Raw genomic sequence first — 13,805 nt, 5'->3', positions numbered from 1 at the left:
AACGTTACATTATTACACCATTAGATGGTGGCAAAATCTGTCTTTATGAGTGAGTTCGTAGCAAATTGAAAGGGACTGGTTGTAAACAAGGAAATTCCATGGGAAATCTTTTAAAAGGACAAAGACATCATTCAACACACTCGCACTGTCGAACTGTTGCATAAACGCAATATCACACTCATAGCCGCGCGATATGACTATTTATTTATTTATTTAGAAATGTATTTCTGCTTTATTGATATTATTTTAATCTATTCTTTTTCTGGAATATGTTTTTGCTTGTTAATAAGTGAATATAAATAATAATAATTGAATAAAAAGAATGGTATTCAATTTCAGTTTTTTTGCAGTATACAGTACTTTATTTACATGATTGTGTTTATATACAATATTGCCAAATCATTACACAAAACAAACAATGACAAGAAAAAAAACGAACAACATATAAACATATAACAACAATAAAAATAAGGTGCTAAGTAATACAAATAAGAATATATATATATATATATATATATATATATATATATATATATATATATATATATATATATATATATATATATATATACACATACACACACACACACACACACACACACACACACATATATATATATAGTTTTTTGTTAATAAAACGATTAAAGATAAACATTACTATAGTATGTTTTACAAGGAAATACAGTGTCAGTCTTTCTTCTTCAAAATTCAATGCTACTTGCCATTTCTTTGTAATTATTTGTGAAATTTACTATCAATTACTGATTGGAAATTGTTTCTACACCAGTGTTTTTCAGCGTACACATGATTTTGTTTCCCCGAGGCTCGTCTTGTGTCTCTTTTTCATTGTGACCTTAATAGCGTGTTTTTTTCTCTAATCACATATTCATGCTTCAGACTTCCTAGTTATGCATTTTTAACAATCTGACAGACACGAGAAAATGCTTTAAAAAAATGTAGATGAAATATGCTGCTGGCTCCTAACCCCGTTACCTCCAGTAAACCCGGATAAGAACTTGGCACGAGCTCTCGGGTCACGTCAGGACAGCAGAGAATAGGAAAAACAGCCAGCGCCTGCAGCAAACTTAAGAGATTGGCGGAAATCCTAGCCGCAACTACCGTTCGACTAGCAGTGAGACGGCCACCAGAAATCTGCCTACGGTTAATTAACAGACACCAGCACATCTACAGCTCTCTGTTCTTTCCCACCGCTGTACAGACTCTCCTTCCCTGCGCTTACCGTCTAAAACAGCCATGGCGTGATTGGCTGAAGAAGCTGAGAAGGATCACTGTATCATAGCAACCGTCATCAAGGTCCAGCCAGGATTACCCTGTTCAAAAGGCCGGAGTATGTACTTGTCATTTAGCAGATGCTTTTGGTTCATCCAAACACTGCAGCATTGAGTGACAAAGTCAGATTTCGTGCATGGAGACTTCAGACGGCACTGAGAGTGTGTCACACTGCAAAGCTGCTGGAATGCACTAAAAATGCTGGGTTTTGATCCAGCGAATGGGTTGTTTTAACCCAGCGTTTGGGTTGTTTTTAACCCATCGATTTGGTTGTTTTAACCCAGCGATTAAGTTTATTTAACCCAGCAATTAGGTTGATTTAACCCAGCGAATGGGTTGATTTAACCCAGCGATTGGATGTTTTAACCCAGCAGCGAATGGATTGATTTAACCCAGTGATTGGGTTGTTTTAACCCAGCGAATGGGTTGATTTAACCCAGCGATTGGATGTTTTAACCCAGCGAATGGGTTGATTTAACCCAGTGATTGGGTTGTTTTAACCCAGCAAATGGGTTGATTTAACCCAGCGATTGGCTTGTTTTTAACCCAGTGAATGGGTTGATTTAACCCAGCGAATGGGTTGATTTAACCCAGCGATTGGGTTGTTTCACCCAGCAAATGGGTTGATTTAACCCAGCGATTGGATGTTTTAACCCAGCGAATGGGTTGTTTTAACCCAGCGATTGGATGTTTTAACCCAGCAGCGAATGGGTTGATTTAACCCAGCGAATGGGTTGATTTAACCCAGCGATTGGATGTTTTAACCCAGCAGCGAATGGGTTGATTTAACCCAGCGATTGGATGTTTTAACCCAGTGAATGGGTTGATTTAACCCAGTGATTGGGTTGTTTTAACCCAGCAAATGGGTTGATTTAACCCAGCGATTGGGTTGTTTTTAACCCAGTGAATGGGTTGATTTAACCCAGCGAATGGGTTGATTTAACCCAGCGATTGGGTTGTTTCACCCAGCAAATGGGTTGATTTAACCCAGCGATTGGATGTTTTAACCCAGCGAATGGGTTGTTTTAACCCAGCGAATGGGTTGATTTAACCCAGCGAATGGATGTTTTAACCCAGCGATTGGGTTGTTTTAACCCAGCGAATGGGTTGTTTTAACCCAGCGAATGGGTTGTTTTAACCCAGCGATTGGATGTTTTAACCCAGCAGCGAATGGGTTGATTTAACCCAGCGAATGGGTTGATTTAACCCAGCGATTGGATGTTTTAACCCAGCGAATGGGTTGATTTAACCCAGTGATTGGGTTGTTTTAACCCAGCGAATGGGTTGATTTAACCCAGCGATTGGGTTGTTTTAACCCAGCGAATGGGTTGATTTAACCCAGCAATTGGGTTGTTTTTAACCCAGCGAATGGGTTGATTTAACCCAGCGATTGGGTTGTTTCACCCAGCAAATGGGTTGATTTAACCCAGTGATTGGGTTGTTTTAACCCAGCGAATGGGTTGATTTAACCCAGCAATTGGGTTGTTTTTAACCCAGCGAATGGGTTGATTTAACCCAGCGAATGGGTTGATTTAACCCAGCGAATGGGTTGATTTAACCCAGCGATTGGGTTGTTTCACCCAGCGAATGGGTTGATTTAACCCAGCGATTGGGTTGTTTCACCCAGCAAATGGGTTGATTTAACCCAGTGATTGGGTTGTTTTAACCCAGCGAATGGGTTGATTTAACCCAGTGATTGGGTTGTTTTTAACCCAGTGAATGGGTTGATTTAACCCAGCGAATGGGTTGTTTTTAACCCAGTGAATGGGTTGATTTAACCCAGCGAATGGGTTGATTTAACCCAGCGATTGGATGTTTTAACCCAGCGATTGGGTTGTTTTTAACCCAGTGAATGGGTTGATTTAACCCAGCGAATGGGTTGATTTAACCCAGCGATTGGGTTGTTTCACCCAGCAAATGGGTTGATTTAACCCAGCGATTGGGTTGATTTAACCCAGCGATTGGATGTTTTAACCCAGCGAATGGGTTGATTTAACCCAGCGAATGGGTTGATTTAACCCAGCGAATGGATGTTTTAACCCAGCGATTGGGTTGTTTTAACCCAGCGATTGGGTTGATTTAACCCAGCGATTGGATGTTTTAACCCAGCACTTGGGTTGTTTTTAACCCATCGATTTGGTTGTTTTAACCCACCAGAGATTGGGTTGATTTAACCCAGCACTTGGGTTGTTTTTAACCCATCGATTTGGTTGTTTTAACCCACCAGAGATTGGGTTGATTTAACCCAGCGATTGGATGTTTTAACCCAGCGATTGGATGTTTTAACCCAGCGATTGGGTTGATTTAACCCAGCGATTGGGTTGATTTAACCCAGCGATTGGATGTTTTAACCCAGCACTTGGGTTGTTTTTAACCCATCGATTTGGTTGTTTTAACCCACCAGAGATTGGGTTGATTTAACCCACCAGAGATTGGGTTGATTTAACCCAGCGATTGGGTTGTTTTAACCCAGCGATTGGATGTTTTAACCCAGCGAATGGGTTGATTTAACCCAGCGAATGGGTTGATTTAACCCAGCGAATGGATGTTTTAACCCAGCGATTGGGTTGTTTTAACCAGCGATTGGGTTGATTTAACCCAGCGATTGGATGTTTTAACCCATCACTTGGGTTGTTTTTAACCCATCGATTTGGTTGTTTTAACCCACCAGAGATTGGGTTGATTTAACCCAGCACTTGGGTTGTTTTTAACCCATCGATTTGGTTGTTTTAACCCATCAGAGATTGGGTTGATTTAACCCAGCGATTGGATGTTTTAACCCAGCGATTGGATGTTTTAACCCAGCGATTGGGTTGATTTAACCCAGCGATTGGGTTGATTTAACCCAGCGATTGGATGTTTTAACCCAGCACTTGGGTTGTTTTTAACCCATCGATTTGGTTGTTTTAACCCACCAGAGATTGGGTTGATTTAACCCAGCGATTGGATGTTTTAACCCAGCGAATGGGTTGATTTAACCCAGCGAATGGGTTGATTTAACCCAGCGAATGGATGTTTTAACCCAGCGATTGGGTTGTTTTAACCCAGCGATTGGGTTGATTTAACCCAGCGATTGGATGTTTTAACCCATCACTTGGGTTGTTTTTAACCCATCGATTTGGTTGTTTTAACCCACTAGAGATTGGGTTGATTTAACCCACCAGAGATTGGGTTGATTTAACCCAGCGATTGGGTTGATTTAACCCAGCGATTGGATGTTTTAACCCAGCGAATGGGTTGATTTAACCCAGCGAATGGATGTTTTAACCCAGCGATTGGGTTGTTTTAACCCAGCGATTGGGTTGATTTAACCCAGCGATTGGATGTTTTAACCCATCACTTGGGTTGTTTTTAACCCATCGATTTGGTTGTTTTAACCCACCAGAGATTGGGTTGATTTAACCCAGCACTTGGGTTGTTTTTAACCCATCCATTTGGTTGTTTTAACCCACCAGAGATTGAGTTGATTTAACCCAGCACTTGGGTTGTTTTTAACCCATCAATTTGGTTGTTTTAACCCGGCGATTAAGTTCATTTAACCCAGCGATTGGGTTGATTTAACACAGCTGTTGTTGTTCTGTTTTTTTTTATTTATTTACATTAAAAACTTTTTACAGATATGCACAGAATTTCAATTCATTTGCACTGAATTGCTTTGATTAACCGTATTGATTAATCAGCTTGAACACAAAAAGTCCAGATTTCATGAAACTTTGTATGTGATGATATGCTGCTTTTGTGCTCTTTCGTTCAGTGTGTAATAAAGCTGTTTGATCAAAGTGCAGAAAAATTGAGTTTTTGTCTCCTAAAAGAAAGAATCGATTCTGATCTGAGACTGGAAGAGTTTGGTTCGTGTTGTTCATGTCGAGAAGACGCTGTTTTCTGCTGCCAAAGCAAATCCACTGTGATGAGATTGATACGGTAAAACCGACGCCATCGTTACTGTTCGTATCAAGAGCTGAGATTCAGATATGATAATGAGCGTTTGGTTTATGACCAATCAGAGCAGAGCAGCTCTCAGAAAGGCGGGGTTCAGAGAGACCGAATTTTTGATCGAACCGTTTCAAGACACTGAGAGAAAAGAGCTGATGCTGCAGTGGATATTATGAGAACATTAAAATGTTTTTGAACTTTGAACCTGTTGTAGGACCCTTTAAAATAAAGCATAATAGGGCACTTTATTTGAAACCCTTCACAAATTTGCTGGTAAAATATCAGTTGTTGGTCCAAGTTCTGCTGATTTAAAATATTGAAATTAGAATCAAATAAAGACAATAATACCTATGTACAAAAATAAAAAATAGATGCTTTGATATGCAAAAGAATTACACAAATGTTTTGTATGATATGAGAACTAGACACACGATGTCTGTCAACTTTGTGTTAGTTTTGCTTTCATTCATGAGTCTGTAATGATATCTGATTCAAACTCTTTCAGTTTGAAGTGCTTCACAAATGACTCATCAAACTGATCTGGTTCTTCTGAACTCAGTGGCTCATGAATCATGTCATTCTGTTCCTCTTTCAGAATTTCTACAGAAGTCATATGTGTTTAAAAACACATAACGGTGAGTTTAACCATGTGGAAATCACGGCCTCGTGATTTTATAAAATGACGGCAACAGCGATATGATAAAGGACTGATGTTTTATTTATGTCTAGAAATAATAATATACATCATTACATGCATTATAATGCATAAGAACATCAAGATCATTCTTCTTTTCTCGACCGTTAAATATAATATCACAAGCATATATCTCTCTTGCATGTTTTATAACACTCTTCGCAGTGTTTCCCTGCTGACGAGTGCGTGTAATGAGCGTGTCATCGCTGCGGTTCGGCGCAGAAGGGCCCTGCATTAATTATGCATTACATTTACATAATCTCTTTTGATCCAGGGATCCTCGGTGTGTGTGTGTGTGTGTGTGTGGCCCGTCCGTCTCACCTCAGACTGCAGAAGATACACTCGATGATACACTCGAACCAGGTTAGACTTAGAAACACGTTTATTTGATCAAAAATACAGTAAAAATTGTGAAATATTATTCCAATGTAAATCAGCTGTTTTCTATGTGAATATATAGTAAAGTGTAATTTATTCCTGTGATCAAAGCTGAATTTTCAGCATCATTACTCCAGTCTTCAGTGTCACATGATCCTTCAGAAATCATTCTGATATGATGATTTGCTGCTCAAGAAACATTTATGATTATTATCAGTGTTGAAAAGTTTTGTGGAAACTGTGATGCATTTTATTTTTCAGGATTCTTTGATGAATAGAAAGTTCAAAAGAACAGAATTTATTATAAATATAATCTTTTGTAACATAAATGTCACTTTTGATCAATTTAATTTAAGTGAAAATTCAGCTTTGATCACAGGAATAAATTACACGTTACTATATATTCACATAGAAAACAGCTGATTTACATTGTAATAATATATCACATGTATTGTTGATCAAATAAATGCAGCCTTGGTGAGCAGAAGAGACTTCTTTCAAAAACATTCAAAAATATTAATTATTGCAAACTTTTGACTGCCTAATATAGCTAAATATAATAATATTGTGTATCTTTTATATTAATATTCAAGAGCGTTCCTAATCACACACTTCAGTGAAGATGTTGCCTTCGAAGGCAGCTCACTAGGATTTGAAACAGAGCCCTATGGAGTTTGGTTTTTTTCATTTTAATTTTCTACATATTTAACAGAAAACACACACACAGATCTTCAGGAGTCGCATTAACACTGAATAATGAGCAGTGCAGTCCTGTGACAGCTTCATGTCAGTTTATAGCCTCACACTGTGGCCTCTGGTAAAACACAAGCAGATGTTTGCTTTGGCTGCAGACCTGGAAAGACAACAGAGGCTCCGCAGCAGATCTCAACTCGCATTGTGCCGTGTTAAATCATCAGCGGTCAGGAAGTGTCAGGAATTCTGACATCATTTACTGTATTAACCAGTTAAGGGGTGGTGTAACATGAGTAGAGCTGCGCTTGTGTTGGGTCGTGATTCAGTGTCTAGACTCTTTAAATGGCCTTAAATGACTGTGTGAGAGCGCTGGAGTGTGTGGTGTGTGTGTGTGTGTGTGTGTGTGTGTGTGTGTGTGTGTGTGTGTGTGTGTGTGTGCGTGCACGCACGTTTGTTCGTGTTTGAGCCTGAAATAAGAAATGATTATATTTTCATGACATTTAAACACATTTATTTTTTATTACAGGGATGCAAAAAAAGTATACAATACTTTTATATTATTGTAGTATTTGTTATTAGGCTGCATTTATGCTGATCTAATTTAAAAAAATGTAAATTATTTAAATGCTGATTTATTTATTTTTATTTTTTTATATTATTAGTGTGTTAAAAAATCACCGTTGGAAATGATAAAATTATTTAAGTGCTGAATTATTATTATTTTTTTTTTAATTATTATTATTGCATTGAAAAATCACCATAGGAAATGATAAAATTATTTAAGTGCTGAATTATTATTATTATTTTTTTAATTATTATTATTGCATTGAAAAATCACCATAGGAAATGATAAAATTATTTAAGTGCTGAATTATTTTTTATTTATTTTTTTATTATTATTATTGCATTGAAAAATCACCATAGGAAATGATAAAATTATTTAAGTGCTGAATTATTTTTTATTTTTTTAAATGTTATTATTATTAATGCATTGAAAATTCACAAAAAGAAACAACGAAATTATTCAAATGCTGATTTAATACTGAATTATTTAAGTTCTGATTTATATTTTTGTAATTATTTTTTATAATTAGAGCATTGAAAAATAATTAAATTATTCAAATTCTGATTTATTCATTTTTTTATTAATTATTTATATTATTATTAGTGGATTGAAAACTCACATTGGGAAATATTGAAATAATTTAAATGCTAATTTAAATAAAATATAAATATATTATTAATGCATTGAAAATTCATAAAAAGAAACAATGAAATTATTCAAATGCTGATTGATTATATATTTATTATTATTATTTTATGATTAGTGCATTGAAAAATCACCTCTAGAAATAATAAAATTATTTAAGTTCTGATTTATTTTTTGTAATTATTTTTTTATAATTAGAGCATTGAAAAATAATGAAATTATTCAAATGCTGATTTATTTATTTTTTTATTAATTATTTATATTATTATTAGTGGATTGAAAACTCACATTGGGAAAAATTGAAATAATTTAAATGCTAATTTAATTAAAATATATATATATTATTAATGCATTGAAAACTTACATTGGGAAATAATGAAATTATTCAAATGCTGATTTATTATTATTATTATTATTATAAGCTCTGTATCATGCTTGAAGAAAAATGTGGTCTCTATTTGATGACTTTGATTTCGGTTGCACTTATTGTTTGCACTTAAAGGGTTAGTTCACCCAAAAATGAAAATTACCCCATGATTTACTCACCGTCAAGCCATCCTAGGTGTATATGACCTTCTTCTTTCAGATGAATACATTCGGAGTTATATTAAATAATGTCCAGGCTAATCCATACTTTATAATGGGAGTGGATGGTGGCCCAAAATATGAAGTCCAAAAAATTGCACCCATCCATTATAAAAGAAGCTGAAGCCATCGACCAAGGCCTGAAGGATCTGGTGGTACACAGTCTGTGTGTAAATATTATGTTGTTATAGGTGTGGGCTAGCTGTATTCACTCTATGCATTTGTTTTACAGTCAGGTTGGTGGAATACCGAGTTGTGCTAATTTTAAATGTTAAATTGCATGTAGAGATTTTAAAAAAATAATAATAATTAAAAAAAAACTTTACAACAGTTACATGAGCGATTACTTAAAATCTTCATATAGCAATCATATTACAGTATTTGTTGAATATATACCTCATTTGGCTGAAACACATAAGCTGGGACGCCACTCTCTCGTGACGCACATATGACGGTTAGTGGAAGCTAGAGATTACAGGTTATGGATATTTTTCGGAATTAATTATTCTGCTTATACCACAGATACCACACCTCGAGACAAAACGCTCTTGTGTGTGGAACTAATTACGCATCTCATCCCACACCTTACGATGCTAATTATAAAACGTTGCGTAATGAGGCTTGAGCCATTGATTATTAATGCAGTTATTAGAGAGAGAGAGATTAAGCGTTTGTGCGTCTCTCGTCAGTGTTCGACAGCAGCGTCTCGACTAATAGCGAAACTGTAAGTTTATCTGCTTCAAAAACAGCGCCGTTATTTCCTCACTAGTGAGATGTAGCTTTTAAGTTGCTAGACTATTTTACTGTTAAAATCGTCAGAGCAGCGCTGACAACATGTTTCTGTGCAAGTGTGTGTGCTTTGAGCGAGAGAAAGAGACTATGTGCTTGTCCGTACATAATAAAACATAATTTTGTGGCAAAAAACATGTAAATAAATAATTTGTTGTTTTTATCCTATTGTTTATTCTCTTGGTCCGTGTCATTGTGTGTTTTGGATCTTAACTTAAAATCATTTGGCGAAGTGATATGGAACTGTAATCCGGTCAAGACCTGCCTGGAACTACTTTAGCCGTGCGTTTCCAGAACGCTCGTCAACCAATCAGATTCAAGCAATCAGCAGCCCCGCAGTATAACCATAGTGAGTTATTTTAACATTTACTAACACATTATTAATATCAAAAGTTGTACATTATTTAATAGACCTGAGTGAACATGAACTAACATTAAACATTTGTATTTTTATCAACTAACGTTAACAAATGTATCGCTCATTGTTAGTTATAATGTTAGTTAATGCATTAACTGGCCTTGTTACATGTCAAAGTGTGATACTCAGTGCTCGAGGTTTCTTCAGATCAAACCAAATAACTGACTTTGCAAACAGCAGTAATAAGAAAAAGAAAGTGAAGGGTGAAAAACAGACAGCTGTCGGAGTCAAATATAGAAAAGCATGTGGCGTATCACCATGGAAACATTGTGAACCGGTGTCTCTTTCCCCTGTTTTGGTTCACGTCATTATCTTGAAAGCATTTTCCTGGCAGCCCTTATGACAAGCAGCTCTAGAGACAAAACATTCATCACAATAATTCTCAAAAACTGAAATATCTGTCATTGCAGCAGTGAAGGCCAGAGAAAACCTTCTGATGATATGATGATTTTACCAATTAAACCTCATTTCATTTGATTTTGTGGTACATGCATTAGATTTGACCATTGAAAAAAAAAAAAAAAAAAAAAAAAAAAAAAAAATATATATATATATATTTCTATCAGTCTTCCACTAAACTTAAGCTAATCTAACCAAATAAAACTTTTTTTCTATTCAAGAACATCCCTGTCTTAGAAATCGGCAGTCATGAAGACATAAATTGCTCGTATTGTTGACTAAAGCATTTGCGTTTACGGGCTTTCGAGTACTTCTACTAGAAAACACAACTCTCTCTGCGTTCCAGAGTGATTTTCATGGTTAATAGAGTTAAAAATGAAAGAACACTGTCTATCATGCAATATTCATAACATGGAAAATTCTCTTAAAATATTTAATATCTAACCATTCACTTCAAGTCCTAACACTGATCTAAGAAATTTCTACCATGAAACATGCATCAAACCATGGAAAATTGAATTCTGTAATATTTCTCATGTAGAGTTTTCATTATTGTTCGTGAAAGTTAAGTTGCGGCCGTCTTTTCTTCCGTATATCGAGTGAAACGCTTCGCAAACAAGAACAAATGTAGGGCGGGGCTTGATTTTGTCTGTGTGGAATTGATTGGATGGTTGTGGTTTGCTATTGGTGGATCTCATGTGAGTGACAGGTTGCCCCGCCCTCGTCATCAGAGAATGTATAATAATGCTGTTGTGCATCATTTAGAATAAACACTGCAGTATTCCATTAAAAAAATATTTTCATGGTGACTTCATTGAAAACACACAATCACTTTCACCGTGTCGCAATAGTGAAATTTGGCATAAATAACAATCTGACCCATTCATTTATTTTACTGACTATTTATTGGAGCTGTTCGAACATGATAAATCAAACCTACGCATAAAAAAATGGTGTAGAAACAATTTTCACACAGAATTTGCTAGTAAATTTCACAGAAATGCATTAATAAGTAATTAAATACCGTAATCTAATCTGTGATGCTAATAGAGTCGTCGTTAAAGTTATCTTTATAGTTGTTGTTCTTGGTGTGAACCGAATCTTCCATACATGAATTCTGTCAGAAAGTAAAAGCTCTCAAATCACTTTCAGTTGCGTTTATACGAGTGAAACCTGGTGTAATTTGACACAAAAAAACTACGTGACCCGTTCATTTATTTTTCTGACAAATATTTTTGCAGCTGTTCATTGGGCAAGAGATGCTAATTAATGTTTGTGCTTGACGGTCACTGTCTGGAAATCGAATAACACAATCAGCTTTATTTGCCGCACCATTTACAGAAAATTCATTCATGCAAGGAAAGCAGGAAGGCGTTTGTGAAGATGAAAAGTGTCTGGTTTCTGTGAATCCGAGTCAGTCTGAAACTAGACGACTGCCTGCCTGTTCCTGTTCAGATACAATACACAACATTCCACTGGATCTGACAACAGGTTTACCAAAACACAAGCCTGTGTGTGTGTGTGATTTTCTGGGATGTCCTCCGTCGAGTCGACACATCACGTGACCTCACACGACCCCTGCAGGATCAGCAGGACGACTCTCTCTGACGCCGCTTGAAATTCAGAGCTCGCGGTTGGTGAACTTCACGCTCATTCCAGTCTGTTTTCCAAGAAATCAAATCTAGCCAATTCAGATGCTCTGATTAGCTAAAGCGAAGGCATGACCCTTCGAATTTCAGGGATCAAAGACAGGGATTTTTGAAAATGACGTCACAGCAGGAGAAAACTGGGGAATATGTTCTTTTTGAAAACTAAAACGCATCTTTCACTGCATCAGGACAGATTCCTGTCAGGGCGTCTCTGGACTCGGTTTAGCCTCTTCCTCAAAAACAGCCTTTTCCAAAACAATCATATCAGCTCCCAATTAAATCTTAGTTTCCTAGAGGACTGTATTCCAGTTAGCTGTTTTCTACAGCATCAGATAACCTGAGCGAGGTCAAACGAGGCCATATGTTCACTCTTCCTGTTTTCTGCTAGGTGAAATCACATCTTATCAGTCAGTAATCTCAGCTTTTCTTTGGCAAACAAGCTTCTTGCCCTATCACAAGCGATCAATACGCAATCCGGAGGAAATCATTTCTGCCACAATTAAGTAATCGGGTCCCTGGAGCAAAGAACGCTGAAATATTACATTTATAAGAGCGACTCATTAACATATCAGTATATCAGGCGTTTGTTTCTCTCGAAACCTGCGGCTATAAAACAATATGTGGGATTCCTCTAGAAAAAAACACACGCAAACATTTCTTCATTTTTCTATATGTGAGATGGTTTTTATATTAGCACACGTGTACATGCATAACACTTATTTGTTTATTTCACTAACATGTCTTGTTTAGAAATGCTTTTGTGGAAGGCTTTACATGCATGGAAAAAAATTGAATCAATAATTTTTCACTTATAGTAAATGAAAGCATTACGTTATGACTCAACAAGGCTTAACAATTTAGCATGTTTTCCAACCAAATTCATACAGATGTTTTTTTTTTCTCCCCCCCATGGTGCGTTTTCAATGCACTAATAATAATAATAATAAAAAAATTATAGTAATAATAATAAATCAGCATTAAAATAATTTCATTATTTCCCAATGTAATTTTTCAGTTTAAATTATTTTAGTATTTCCCAATGTGAGTTTTCGATCCATTAATAATAATAAAAATAATTGATAAAAAAATTAATTAATTTCATTATTTCCTTTTGTGATATTTCAATGCCCTAATAATAAATAAATATTGTTTAAAATAGAAAAATAATAAATCCAGCTCATCAAACAGAGTTCACTGATCACATGACGAGAGTAAGTGACGAGATGACTGACGAGACCGTGGCGGAGGATTCGTCGCACAACACAGCAGTGTTAATTTTGACAGCAAATTTTGATTTAGTTTTAGACATATTTTAGTCATCGAAATTGTTTTAGTTTTAATCTAGTTTTAGTCGACTAAAATCTAAATTGTAATGCATTAAGTAAGCATTTCTCTAACAATACACAGATGCAATACACTGATATACATCTGATATTCACCAAACTGTTTGTTCACTTAAGACAACCAACTGTACTTTACTCACCAAAGCGGACAGTTTTTGACCGTTCAAGTGCAAAAAGACACGAAAGAGAGCTCAATTCAGTACTTGTCATTTCAATTAAGTTTTTTTGCTTTTAAATGTCGCTATAGCTTTTTATTTCTGTTTTAGTTATTTTAGTACATCAGATTAAGCTAAAGCTTGGAAACGACATTAAAAAAAATAAGTTTACATTTTTTATATATTTAATTTTTTTTATTTCAGTTAACTTTTATTTCAATTTTTTTATGGTTTTATGTTTAACTATAATAACCCTTGTACTTGAAAAA

This window comes from Megalobrama amblycephala, linkage group LG11 (assembly GCF_018812025.1).
Source record: "Megalobrama amblycephala isolate DHTTF-2021 linkage group LG11, ASM1881202v1, whole genome shotgun sequence".
NCBI classification, from domain to species: Eukaryota; Metazoa; Chordata; class Actinopteri; order Cypriniformes; family Xenocyprididae; genus Megalobrama; species Megalobrama amblycephala.
This window is presented reverse-complemented; position numbering follows the sequence as displayed.